This window comes from Protopterus annectens, chromosome 5.part0 (genome assembly GCF_019279795.1).
Source record: "Protopterus annectens isolate FY-2018-M chromosome 5.part0, PAN1.0, whole genome shotgun sequence".
In the NCBI taxonomy this organism is placed as follows: domain Eukaryota; kingdom Metazoa; phylum Chordata; order Ceratodontiformes; family Protopteridae; genus Protopterus; species Protopterus annectens.
Window position 1 is genome coordinate 657,087,313 of NC_056735.1, and position 13,165 is coordinate 657,100,477.

The window sequence follows — 13,165 nt, forward strand, 5'->3', positions numbered from 1 at the left end:
TTAAGAACAATAATTTTACAGTCTTTAAAAATAATACAAAAAAATACAGTTTAAATATTTATACCAAACAGGCATAATATGAAAACATTGATGTTATGTTGTCCCATCTCGCCTTCGCTCTTGCTGGTTGGGTTTGGAGCCAACCCTCTGCTCTGACTCAGCCAATTTACTAAAGCTTGAGAGATTTTACTGGCTCGAGGCTAACCCTTATCCCAACATGCCTAGCGGCAGCTACCCAGGTCTCATTTGCCACTTGCAGCGTCGAGATTGCTACTGCTGGCTCAGGCTAAGTACTTTTGCTTTTTTCTATTTATCGCTACTTTTTCTAATATTTAGTGGTTATATTGACTCATTAGAGTGTGTATCATCCCCTATTAGTCTAATGACCCTTTCTCTGCTTGTTGTGGTGCTTTTTGGCCGTCCTTTTTTTTTTTCTCTTCAGGCCTTGCTTTCCCCTTAGAGCCCATTTAAGTTAGCAACTTCTTCCCTTTCCTGACCCTTTTTCTGGGATTGCCATTTAAGTTAGAGGCTCTCCCATCAGTGGAGTCGCCGTTTAAGTTAGAGGCTCTCCCCCTTCTTTCTTCTTCCCCTTAAAAAAACAAAAAATAATAAATATATATTTATATAAGGTTCTTCCTTTTGTTGTCAGCCTGTTTGCAGTCACTTGTGTGCTGTTAGTGATGGATGTTCATCGTATTTCACTGTTGCAGTCATTACAATTGGGTTATCCTGCTGGCAGGCTACCCACAGTCTGCCTGAATTCCAAAGTCCTGGTCTGGCATCTGTTGCTGTCGCCTCTTCCCTGACGTCAGTGTGCCAGGGGTATAAAAGATGCAGCCTACGGCATTTTCCCCAGTCTTTCTTGCCGCGCGGTGCCCAAAGCAAAAGCAGTTCGCAAGTGCTGGTCGGCCGACTCCTGAGATTTTCAAATTCGAATTTCAGATCCGAAGTCTTCATTAAAGCTAAGTACCCTGTTGGGGAAACTTTTTTCTTGCTCCAGACCGATGTCAGAAAAAGTTAATAATTGTATTTCTTGTGGGAAGCAAATACCTCATAAGGATTTTCATTCTTACTGTACTCCTTGCCTAGGCCCTGACCACGACGTTGCTAGTTGTCAGTTTTGTGCTAGACTTAAAACGATAAAGGATGTCCAAACAGCCACTCACAAAGTTCTTCTTTAACGTTTAAAAAGTTTATTATAACTCCACACGTTTTCGTCACTCTATTAGAGTAACGTCTTCAGAGCTCATTTCATGACATATTTTATCTTGTAGAATGAGTTTACTTGTTTTTATACAGTTGATTTTATATAGTTAATTTTCTGAATGTACACTTAATAATTTAATTAATTTGTTAAGGTTGCGTCTTAGTACTGAACTTGTTTTCATTATTTAGAGACTATTGCTTTTATTATTTAGAGCTTTTATCATTTAGAGATTACTGATTGGCCGGCGCAGTCACATATAACCTAGCGCGGCCGTTTTTAAACAAACTGCAACTTTGTGGTTCATTTGTTTCTGAAGACGTTACTCTAATAGAGTGACGAAAACGTGTGGAGATGTAATAAACTTTTTAAATGTTAAAGAAGAACTTTGCGAGTGGCTGTTTAGACATCCTTTCTCATTTTATTTCGTTTGTTTACTTGGTTTCTGCTTTTTCATTGGTTTTGTGCTAGATTTAATCAACGCACTATTAAGCGTCTGTTCGATTTTGCGTTTCATTACTTTGGCAGAAGATTTAATTATATAATGCCGTCGGAACAGCTGACTACAGGAGTTTATAAAAAGCGCAAAGAAAAGGACAGGCATGCAAGGTCCAAAACAGACGACGAGGCTTTGGCTAGGCCAGTCGCCAGTTCGCCGGTTCTCAGTGAGGTACTTTCGCAGCCTCTGATGCCCGCTACCTCAGAGCCACAGGCCGCTTCCGACTCCCACGTGGAGCTGACTAGGCCGCTGGAAACCCTCAGATGGGTCCGGAGCCACTGAGCAGGCATCGGCTTCTGAGGGTTTTTTCAGACCTACACAGTTATATGTGAAAACGACTTCAGCTTCAAAGGCAAAGACTAAAGCACCTCTAAAGACAAAGAAACAAGTACAACATTCCCCTGGACAGGCTTCCATGCCTAAAAAACAGATGCTTAAAATATCCGAAGACCTAATTACTTTGATTAGGGGTTCCGATCCCCCTCCTGATAAGAGGCCTAGGCAAGAGACAGAATATGCATATTCAGATCAGGTTTCCATTTCCCCTGATTCCTCTTCTGAACAGGAATACTCCCTTCCTCCCTATGAGGATTCTGATGCTGAAGAATCTATCTCTTCAGCCTCTCCTCCTGAGGATTATTCTTTTGGGGAGACCCTACATACTATGAGGGAGCACTTCCACTGGGAAAGCCAAGATTACTCAGAATCTAAGAAAAGGCTCAGAGATTTCCTTTTATTACCTCAGCACAGGCCCCTTGCTATTCCTCCTGTTTTAGACATTGTAGGTGATGTATTTTCAGAGTCCGGTCTGTCACCTGACTCTTTACCACCTGCTCCTGTTAAGCCAGATAGATACTACAGGATGCTTGATTCACACAAATTTCTTTATAAAAACCCCGCTGCTGACCCAGAAACTACCTCTCAGGGTCCCATGGGGGTCAAGGCTTCCACTGCAAAAAATCCTATCCCCTCTGATAGGGATTCAAGGGCCCTGGACAGATGGGGGAAAAAGATTTACACTTTTGCTACTTTGGCCGTAAGGGCCTTAAATTGTCAGTTTCGTATGCTTAAATATCAGCAATACCTTATGTCACTGCTTAAACAGAAAATGTTGACAAATTCTGAATTTGCAGAAAACAAAGAAATGCAGGATTTATTGCATGCAGCTGAACAAGTGGGAAAGCATACTTTGCAATGTAGTTTTGATTCTCTGGAGGCCACCTGCAGGGCCGCTGTTACGGTTTCTGTCATTAGGAGGCATGTTTGGTTAAAGGAACAGAATCTGCCTGATCATGTTAAAGCAAAATTATTAGATGCACCATTACAGCATGTTGCCTTGTTTGGTGTTAAAGCAGAAGAGATGTTGAAGAAAATGGAGGACAAAGCTAAATCTATGCAAATAGTCAAGGATTTCTTACAGGTACAGCCTCCCAGATTTAGCAGGAACTGGACTACAAAGAATTGGTCCTTTCCAGTGTCAGATAGGTCACAAAGAGGCAGATACAGATGCCCCAGAGGCAGATCCCAGCCCCAAGGTACAGGTCTAAACAATGGGGTGTTTCTACCTCCAAATGCAGAGAAGATAAATCACAGCCATACAGAAAACAGTCTCAATGACTTCCCCCTGCCAGCATCAAGCACTTATCTTCTGGCAGCTCCTTTAGGGGGAAAACTAGCACTTTTTTCACAAAATTGGCACATGATCACCCAGGACAAATGGGTCTTGAATATAGTGTCACAAGGCTACAGGTTCCACTTTCACACCTTGCCAAGGGCAAACAGTATGCCAGACCTGCCACACAACCAATGGGCAGAGGCACAAAAACAAGTTTCATCCCTCATGGACATGTGGGCCATTCAGAGAGTACCACAACAAGAGCAGGGACTAGGATTTTACTCAAGACTGTTCTTGGTGCCCAGAAAGGACAAAGCCTGGAGACCAATACTGGACCTGTCTATTCTAAACTAATTTCTGGATATTCTGAAATTCAAAATGTTGACTCTGCAGCAGCTTCTGCCCATGCTGGGCAAGTAGGCTTGGCTTGTGACTTTAGACCTAAAAGAGGCATACCTGCATGTCCCAATCAGACAATCATGCAGAAGATACCTCAGATTTATAGCTGGCTCAATGCACTACCAATTCTCTGCACTGCCCTTTGGCTTATCTACTGCGCCCAGGGTCTTCACAAAACGCCTGGCACCAGTAATTGCTTTTTGCAGACAAAGAGAAATACAAATTTATCCTTACTTGGATGACTGTCTTATTCAAGCAGAGAGCAAGGACCTTCTACTACAGCATCTGGCATTTGTAAAAAGATTGCTAACATGCCTAGGGTGCACAGTAAACGAAAATAAATCAAAACTAGTACCCTCTCAAGAGATAATATTCCTGGGTGCAAGCTTAAATACAACTGCCCAGATGGCTTATCTCACGCCAGACAAACAAAGACAACTGACTACTTATTTCAAAATGTTGGCAACAAAGACCCAGTTATCTGCAAGAAAAATTCTTCAGGCTTTGGGATTCATGGCATCCTGCATTCTGCTAATTCCATATTCAAAACTGCACATGAGGAAACTACAATGGTATCTAAAAAGTGTTTGGACTCAACATTGCCACAGCCTGGAAACAATAATTACCCTCATTCCCTGCCTGCAACAAGAGTTTCGATGGTGGGCAAAGGCCTGTCATCAAAACAAGGGACAGCCATTCACTTTACCCACAGCCAGGCAGACATTAACAACAGATGCATCAGATTATGCCTGGGGGGCCCATATGGCAGGAAGATGTATTCAGGGCACATGGACCACAAGCCAAATGCATCTACATATCAGTCAAAAAAGAGATGCTAGCTGTTCAAAATGCCCTGACAGCCTTCAAGGACCTACTTCATCCAGGACAGCTATTGATAAAGACGGACAATACTACAGTCATGTGGTACATAAACAAACAGGGAGGCACACATTCCTACCCCCTCTGCAGACTAGCCATGACTTTGTGGGATACATCATTGACTTACCAAGTACATCTACAAGCACAATTCCTGCCAGGAAAGATAAATACTCTGGCAGACGAACTAAGCAGAAACCTAATGGATCCCCACGAGTGGAAATTGGATCCACAAGTCTTCAGCATGATAACAAGGAACTGGGGGTGCCCAGACATAGACCTATTTGCCTCCCCTCTCAACTGCCAACTACAGAGATTCTGCACAAGTACTTATCACAAACAAGCATGGAAAGTGGATGCTCTATCTTTCAGCTGGAAAAACCTAACATTATATGCCTTTCCTCCACTGCCTCTCTTCCCCAAGGTACTCCTAAAGGTCAGAAAAGAGAAGCCAAAAATGATATTGATTGCCCCAGACTGGCCCCGCCAGCACTGGTACCCAATCCTAAAGAACTTGTCTCAATGCCCAGCCTGGACATTACCTCAAATTCCTCACTTATTGACCCAACAAAACAATCAGATCCTGCACAGCCAAGTCAGGACCTTAAATCTGGCAGCATGGCGGATAATGTAGCCATACAAAACATACCTCTCTCTAAAGCGGTGATGGATGTTATTTTGGAGGCCAGGAGGCCTCGCACCAGAAAATCCTATGCAGACAAATGGAAGAGATTCTATGCTTGGAACCAGGCACAAGAAATTGACACGATTGTTCCAAATATCCCTCAGATTTTGCAGTATTTAGCTGAGATGCTGGACAGAGGCCTATCCTTTTCATCAGTAAAGATTCATGCCTCTGCCATTTCAGCTCATTACAATACAGAACCACCTATTTTTTCTCATCCATTACTAAGGCAGTACCTCAGAGGGGCCAAAAACATAAGACCTCCAAGGAGAGCACCAATACCTGCATGGAACCTCAATTATGTCTTGGAAAAAACTCACACTGCCTCCTTTTGAGCCAGCCTCTACAGCTGATATAAAATTCTTATCCTGGAAAACAGCTCTGCTCCTAGCAATAACCTCTGCAAGACGAGTCTCAGAGTTACAGGCACTCATGGCTGTGGAACCTTTTACCATTTTCCACACCGTCAGGAATTGCCCAAAATAACCCTAAACTAATAGCTGATTCCTTTAACACCTATTTTATCGAAGCCATACAAACTCTAGCAAACTCTCTATCTCCCACCAGCTCCCTCCCACCTAATGCTACAACAAACTCAACTCCTCCTTTTCACATACAACCTGTTCCTACATCCCTCATTTGTAACCTCCTTCTAAAACTCAAACCATGTACCCCCTCTGCTGACTGTATACCAGCAGAATACCTGCAAATTGCAGCTAAAGTCATTGCCTACCCTATCTCTATCCTTATCAGTAGAACCATTTCAGAAAGTAAAATCCCCTTTATATGGAAGGTATCTCACATCATTCCTTTACACAAAGGTGGCACATCAACTGACATTTACAACTTTAGACCGATCACGTTACTCTCTCCTATAGCAAAAATAATGGAAAAATGTATCCACCTTCAACTTCTTAACCATCTTCTCCACAACAATTTACTTGCCAACTGCCAACATGGTTTCAGACCATTCAATATGGTCAACCATAATCTGCTTTTAGAGGTACTAAAAGCCCACTCACTAGACACACAGACACTACTCTGGTTTAAATCCTACCTAGAAAACCGTCATCAAGCAGTCCTCTGGGACAATATACTGTCAACTCCCCTCCCCGTAAACCTAGGAGTACCTTAAGGTTCCATACTAGGCCCTCTTCTCTTTTCAATTCACTGTTTATCAACAACCTAAACACTACAATTCCTCAAGCCACCTGCATTCAGTATGTTGATGACTCTACTTTAATCTGCTCCGCCAATTCCCCAACCACACTCCACACCCTTACCCAGTCTGTATTTAACACCATTGAAAATTGGTTCATGCAACACTGCCTCTTCCTAAATGCAAAAAAAACAAAATTATTACTCTCTACTCCCACTCGAAAATCACCACAATTTCACTTCACTATAACCTCAAACAATGGAACCACCATAAACCCTGATACCACAACCCGTCTCATGGGCATAACTATTGATAACAACCTTAGTTATGATGACCACATCAACTATACTGTAAAATCTGTTAACAAAAAACTAGGTTCACTGTATAGAATCAAACCCTTCCTTACAACTATAGCCAGAACCACAATAGCCCAAACTCATCTGATCTCTACCCTACTGTATGCTTCTGCTATTTACACTAACCTTTCCAAAAGCAACCTTAACAAACTTGCCAATAGCTACAACAACATAGCCAGATTTGCTACTGGCAACCCTTTTAGAACACACCACTGTCTCAACCTCAAACAACTGGGATGGCTAGAACTGCAACACCAACTACTCTATTATCAACTTACTATAACCCAAAAGATACTCTTCCACCCTAATAATATCCCAATCCTCACTAATCTTACTACCCCTTACAAAAACCTTACCACTCTTCGCTCAGCTGATAAACTTCCTAGTTTCCACTATTAAATCTAAAAACAAAGCTGGAGACTCTTTTTACTAATACAGTTGGAAAGGCCTGGAACCACCTGCCAAGTGAGCTTTCTACTATCTCTTCCACATATCTTTTTAAAAAACACCTCAAACAGCATTTTAAAACTCACTGGCTCTGCCCCTGCTCCAACCCCGACTGATCTCCCCACCTTTAACATTCCTGCTAACCCCTTTTATGGTACCTTCAGGGTACCATATTGCCACTCTTTCCATGGCCTCTCTCGCTGTACTATGATTTACAAAAAAAAAAAAAAAATTAATTACTTTTATGTTTGCTTAACATTCATTTGCAATTATCTTAATAATGTTTTACCTGTATATGCTTATAGCTTGATATTGCTTTGTTTTCTATAATTGTATAATTAATGCCCTTCTTGGAGCTTTTCTTCCCAGGCCTCTACTGAAAATGGACATGTATCCAGTTAGACTAGCCCGGTCAACAAAATGTAAATAAATAAATAAATAAATACTGGCAGGGTTTCTCTGAGGACAAACCCGACATTTATGCCTAAGGTAGTGTCCAGTGTGGTCCTTAATCAAACAGTTAATTTGCCTACCTTTTATCCAAACCCACAGAATAAGGGTGAGATACTTCTGCATTCTTTGGACATTCACAGGCAGCTACGCTTCTACTTGCACAGAACCAAAGCTTTCAGAAAGACTGACCAACTTCTAGTGGCATATGCTGCAGGATCACAAGGAAAGGCTATCTCAAAGCAGACTATTTCAAAGTGGATAGGCCACTGCATTTGTTTCTGCTATTCACAGCATGGCAAATCAGTGCCTAAGGGCATTAGGCCCCATTCAACCAGAGCAGCAGCCACTTCAGCAGCCTTCCTCAGAGGAGTACCAACCAAAGACATCTTAGAGGCTGCAACTTGGAGTTCAGTGCACACTTTTACAAAGCACTATCACTTACCTCTCTACTCTAAATCCAGGGCAGGCTTTGCCACTGCAGTTCTGCAGGGCCTCATAGCCTCTCCTAATCCTGATTAGCCCCAGCCTCCCAACCTCAGCTTTGGGATTCAACCCAATTTTAATGACAACAACAGTGAAACACGATGAACATAGTACAGTTGTGTACCTACCATAAATATAGATGCTCAAGTGTATTCACTGTTGCAGTCCAGGTTATCCTCCCCCTTTCCATTGCTGGGACTTAATCTGTACTTCTCTATTCTATACAACCTATGTGGTGTATTTGCTTGTAGATGAAGGAAAATTTTTTCTTTAGTGCATGCATACTTATTGGCATAATTTAGCCTACCCTTTAGAGGGCACCTGACATGTGGAGCAAGTAAAACTAAAGAAAATGGCGTCAGCTGCATCTTTTATACCCCTAGCGCACTGACGTCAGGGAAGAGGCGACAGCAACCGACGCCGGACCAGGACTTGGGAATTAAGGCCAACTGCTGGTAGCCTGCCAGCAGGATAAACCCAATTGTAATGACTGCAACAGTGAATACACTCGAACATCTACATTTATGGTAGGTACACAACTGTACTTTTCTGTTTTTCTCTGTGAAATTTTTCATGACTAGAGATGTTCTTCATCTCACATTGCTGCAGTCCTTACATATGGGTAGTCCGCTGTCCTCGGTCGGCTCGAATACCAAAGTATTAGGCTGACGTCGGTCATGGGCGCTCAGATCTGACATCAGAGCATCAGAGTATAAAAGCGCATGACCGACGTCATATCCTCAGTCTTTTTTGCCGCATGGTCCGATGCAGAAGCAGCGTTGCAAGTGCCGTTCGGCGTTCTGAAATTTTCGTATTCTGAGTTTCAGACCGAAACCAAGTTGGGCTAAGTACCCCATTGGGGAATATTTTTGTTTTTTCTTGCCTCAGTTATTTCCGGATGTCAGAAAAAGTGAATAATTGTATTTCTTGTGGGAAACAGATACCGCATAGGGATTATCACTCTCTTTGCATTCCTTGTTTGGGACCGGACCACGACGTAGTCGGGTGTCGGTTTTGTGCTAGGTTTAATAAGCGCACTATAAAAAGAAGGTTAGATTGTGCTAGGTTAGTCTTTGGTAAGCGGTGTAATTATAATATGCCGTCGGATCCTCCGACGCCCGCTTCCACGAAGAAGCGCAAAGACAAATCCTTGAAACCTAGACAGGTTGATAAGTCCGTTTCGGATGCCGGTCCTGCAGAAACTACAGTGGAGCAGGTGGATCCGGCTGAAGTTTCTGTTGAGTCTCAGGGGGAAACTTTGATTTTGCAGGATGTGGCCTCACAGGAGTCAGGTCAAGCTGAAGGGGCCTCTCAGGTTACTGTTCTCCCTTCTATGCCTAAGGTGGTTAGGCCTTCTGCTACTATTTCTAAGGCTTCTTCTAAGGGCAGGTCTGTTTTGCCTTCCTCTGGTGTCCCTCCAGGTACTTCAGGGTCTGTGCCTAAAAAGCACATGCTTAAAATGGCAGAAGATTTGATTACTTTAATTAGAGGTTCTATGCCCCCTCCTGATAAGAGGCCTAGGGTGGAACCAGAGTTGGAAAGTTTGGATCAGGCCTCAGATGACTCAGACTCTTCTGCTGAAGATATTCAAGATTTTCCCCCTTATTCGGATTCTGATGCAGAGGATTCCACTCCTTCTGCTTCTCCTCCAGAGGATTTTTCATTTTCAGAAACTCTGCATTCCATGAGGGAGCATTTTAAGTGGGAAGGACAGGATTTCTCTGATTCACGGAAGAGGCTTAGGGAATTCTTGTTTTACCACAGCATAGACCCTTGGCTATACCTCCTGTTTTGGATGTTGTTCAAGATGTTTTCTCGGAGGCTTCCCTTAATCCAGATTCTTTGCCTCCTCGCCAGTTAAACCGGACAGGTATTACAGGGTGCCTGAGGCTCATAAATATCTGTATAAGAGTCCTAGGGCGGACCCAGAAACTATTAGTCAGGGGCCTAAGGGTGTTAGAGCTTCTGTTGTAAAGAATCCGGTTCCTCTAGATAAGGAAGCTAGAGCTTTGGATAGATGGGGTAAGAAGGTGTATACCTCTTCTACTTTAGCAATGAGGGCTTTAAATTGCCAGTTTCATATGTTGAAATATCAGAATTTCCTCCTTTCTCAGCTAAAATCTAAAGTGGATGCTTTGGCAGAGGGCATAGAGTGTAAAGAATTGCAGGATTTAGTACATGTCTCTGAACAGGTGGGTAAGCATTCTTTGCAGTGTGGTTTTGATGCTGTACAGGCCTCTTCTAGGGTGGCTGCCACTGGTTCAGTTCTTCGTAGGCACGCCTGGCTTAAGGATCAGAATTTGTCCGAGCATGTTAAAACTAGAATTCTGGATGCCCTTTACAGTCTGAAGTTTTGTTTGGTCCCCCTGTGGAGTCGGTTTTGAAGAAAATGGAAGACAAGGCTAAATCCATGCAGACTGTTAAAGATTTTTTGCAGGTGCAACCTCCAAAGTTTAGTAGAAATTGGCCTACTAAGGGGTGGACCTACCCTTCTTCTGATCCTCAGTCTAGGGGTAGATCTAGGCGTGGCAGGGGCAGAGCTCACAGTACATTCAGGCCTAGAACTTGGAGTTCACCTGCACAATCTGCAGGTGAGGGCAGGGGCCAGTCCTTTCGTAAACAGGCCCAATGACCTGCATTTTCAGCTGCCAGATTCTTCTTCCCTGGCAGCTCCTTTGGGAGGAAAGTTAGCACTCTTCAAGCAAAACTGGCTTTTAGTCACCCAGGACAAATGGGTGTTGGACATTATAAACCGAGGCTACAAGTTCTATTTCCATACATTGCCTCCTTTCAAAGTCATGCCAGACGTTCCTCCTCGGCAAAGGATAGAGGCTCACAAGCAGATTTCTTTACTTCTTCAAATAGGAGCTATACAGCCAGTTCCTCTGTCAGAAGTGGGACTAGGATTTTATTCTCGCCTGTTTCTAGTACCAAAGAAAGGGAACACGTGGAGACCAATTTTGGATTTATCTATCCTCAACACTTATCTGGACATTCCAAAATTCAAAATGCTGACGTTACAACAGCTTTTACCTCTGTTGGGAAAAGATCACTGGATGGTAACTCTGGACCTCAAAGAGGCTTATCTTCATGTTCCTATCAGGCCCAGTTGCAGGAGGTACCTGCGTTTTTGGGCTGGAAATTTACATTATCAGTTCTCTGCATTGCCCTTTGGCTTATCTACTGTGCCCAGAGTGTTCACAAAGGTTCTGGCTCCAGTGATAGCTTTTTCAGGTTAAGAGGAATACAGATTTATCCTTATTTGGACGATTGCCTGATTATTGCACAACACAAAGACGAACTTCTGCATCATCTACAGTATGTGATGGTAGTGTTAAGATGCCTAGGGTATTCTGTGAACGAAACAAAGTCCAGTCTAGTACCCTCTCAGGACATGTGCTTTCTGGGTGTGAGACTGAATACAGCTTCCCAGATGGCCTTTTGACCCCGGACAAACAAAGAAGCCTTTCTCTTTATTTCCATCAAATGTCTCTACAGTCCAGGCTGACTGCAAGGACAGTCCTTCAAGCCTTGAGGTTCATGGCATCTTGTATTCTGGTGCTTCCCAATGCCAAACTGCATATGAGGAAGCTTCAATGGTATCTCAAAAATGTATGGACACAACACTGCCAAGATCTAGACACTGTCATTCAGGTAATACCTTGCATTCAGAAAGAATTTTTGTGGTGGGCTCAGGAATGTCACCTAAACAAGGGACTCTCTGTGACCCGACCAGAGGCGAGTCAGATTCTAATGACAGATGCCTCGGACAAGGCTTGGGGAGCACACCTCAATGGAAAATGGGTGCAAGACACGTGGCCTGTCAGACTTCAACATTTGCATATCAACTTGAAGGAGATGTTAGCAGTCCAATTTGCATTGATGGCTTTCAAGGATTTACTTCACCCAGGACAGGTGTTGATTCAAACAGACAACACTACTGTCATGTGGTACATCAACAAGCAAGGGGAACCCATTCTTACCCTCTTTGCAGGCAAGCGATGATTTTGTGGGAGACTGCTCTCAGTTTACACCTCAATCTTCAGGCAAGGTTTCTACCAGGAGCACAGAACTCCTTAGCGGATGTGTTGAGCAGACAAATTGTGGATCCTCACGAATGGAAACTGGATCCTCATGTGTTTCAAAAGTTGACAGTGTTATGGGGACTCCAGACATAGATCTGTTCGCTTCTCCACTAAATTACCAGTTGCCAAAGTTTTGCACAAAAATGTTTCATCCCACAGCTTGGAAGGTGGATGCTCTATCATTCAGTTGGAGCAATCTTCATGTCTATGCCTTTCCACCTCTGCCTCTCATTCCCAAGGTACTCCTGAAGGCCAGAATAGACAAGCCATCCATGATTCTGATAGCGCGGATTGGCCTCGACAGCACTGGTACCCACTACTGAGGAGTTTGGTGCAGGAGCCTCCATGGCCTCTGCCTTTGATTCCGCATCTTTTGTCTCAGGAGGGCAATCACTTCCTCAATGTCAAGATTCAGTCTCTGCATCTCACAGCCTGGCATATTCTGTTTTAGACCCTGGAGGGTCTCAGCTTCCACAACAAGTTTTGAATGTTATTTTGGAGGCCAGAAGGCCTAGTACAAGGAAAGTTTACGCTGATAAATGGAGGAGATTTTTTCTTTGGAGCAAAGCGAAGGACTTTGATGTTTCCAAGCCTGATTTAAGTGTTTCTCTTCAATATCTTACTGAGTTATTGGACAAGGGTTTGTCTTTCTCCTCGATAAAGGTTCATGCTGCAGCCATTTCTGCTCACTATGACTGTGACCCTCCTTTATTTTCCCATCCTTTGTTTAAGCAATTTCTTAGAGGGGCAAAGAACATAAGACCCCCGTAGAGCTCCTACTCCTGCTTGGGATCTCAATTTTGTGTTGGAAAAGCTTACTCTACAACCTTTTGAGCCTGCAGCTACTGCCGAGTTAAAGTATTTGTCATGGAAGACTGCTTTTTTGTTGGCCATTACCTCTGCA

The 13,165-nt window shown here is 43.3% G+C and overlaps 1 protein-coding gene across 2 annotated transcripts in view; it reads left to right on the forward strand.

The window, feature by feature from the left end:
• TRAPPC10 (trafficking protein particle complex subunit 10) overlaps nt 1–13,165 on the forward strand; it is a 2,525,275-nt gene that overhangs the window by 1,522,509 nt on the left and 989,601 nt on the right. The window lies entirely within an intron of this gene.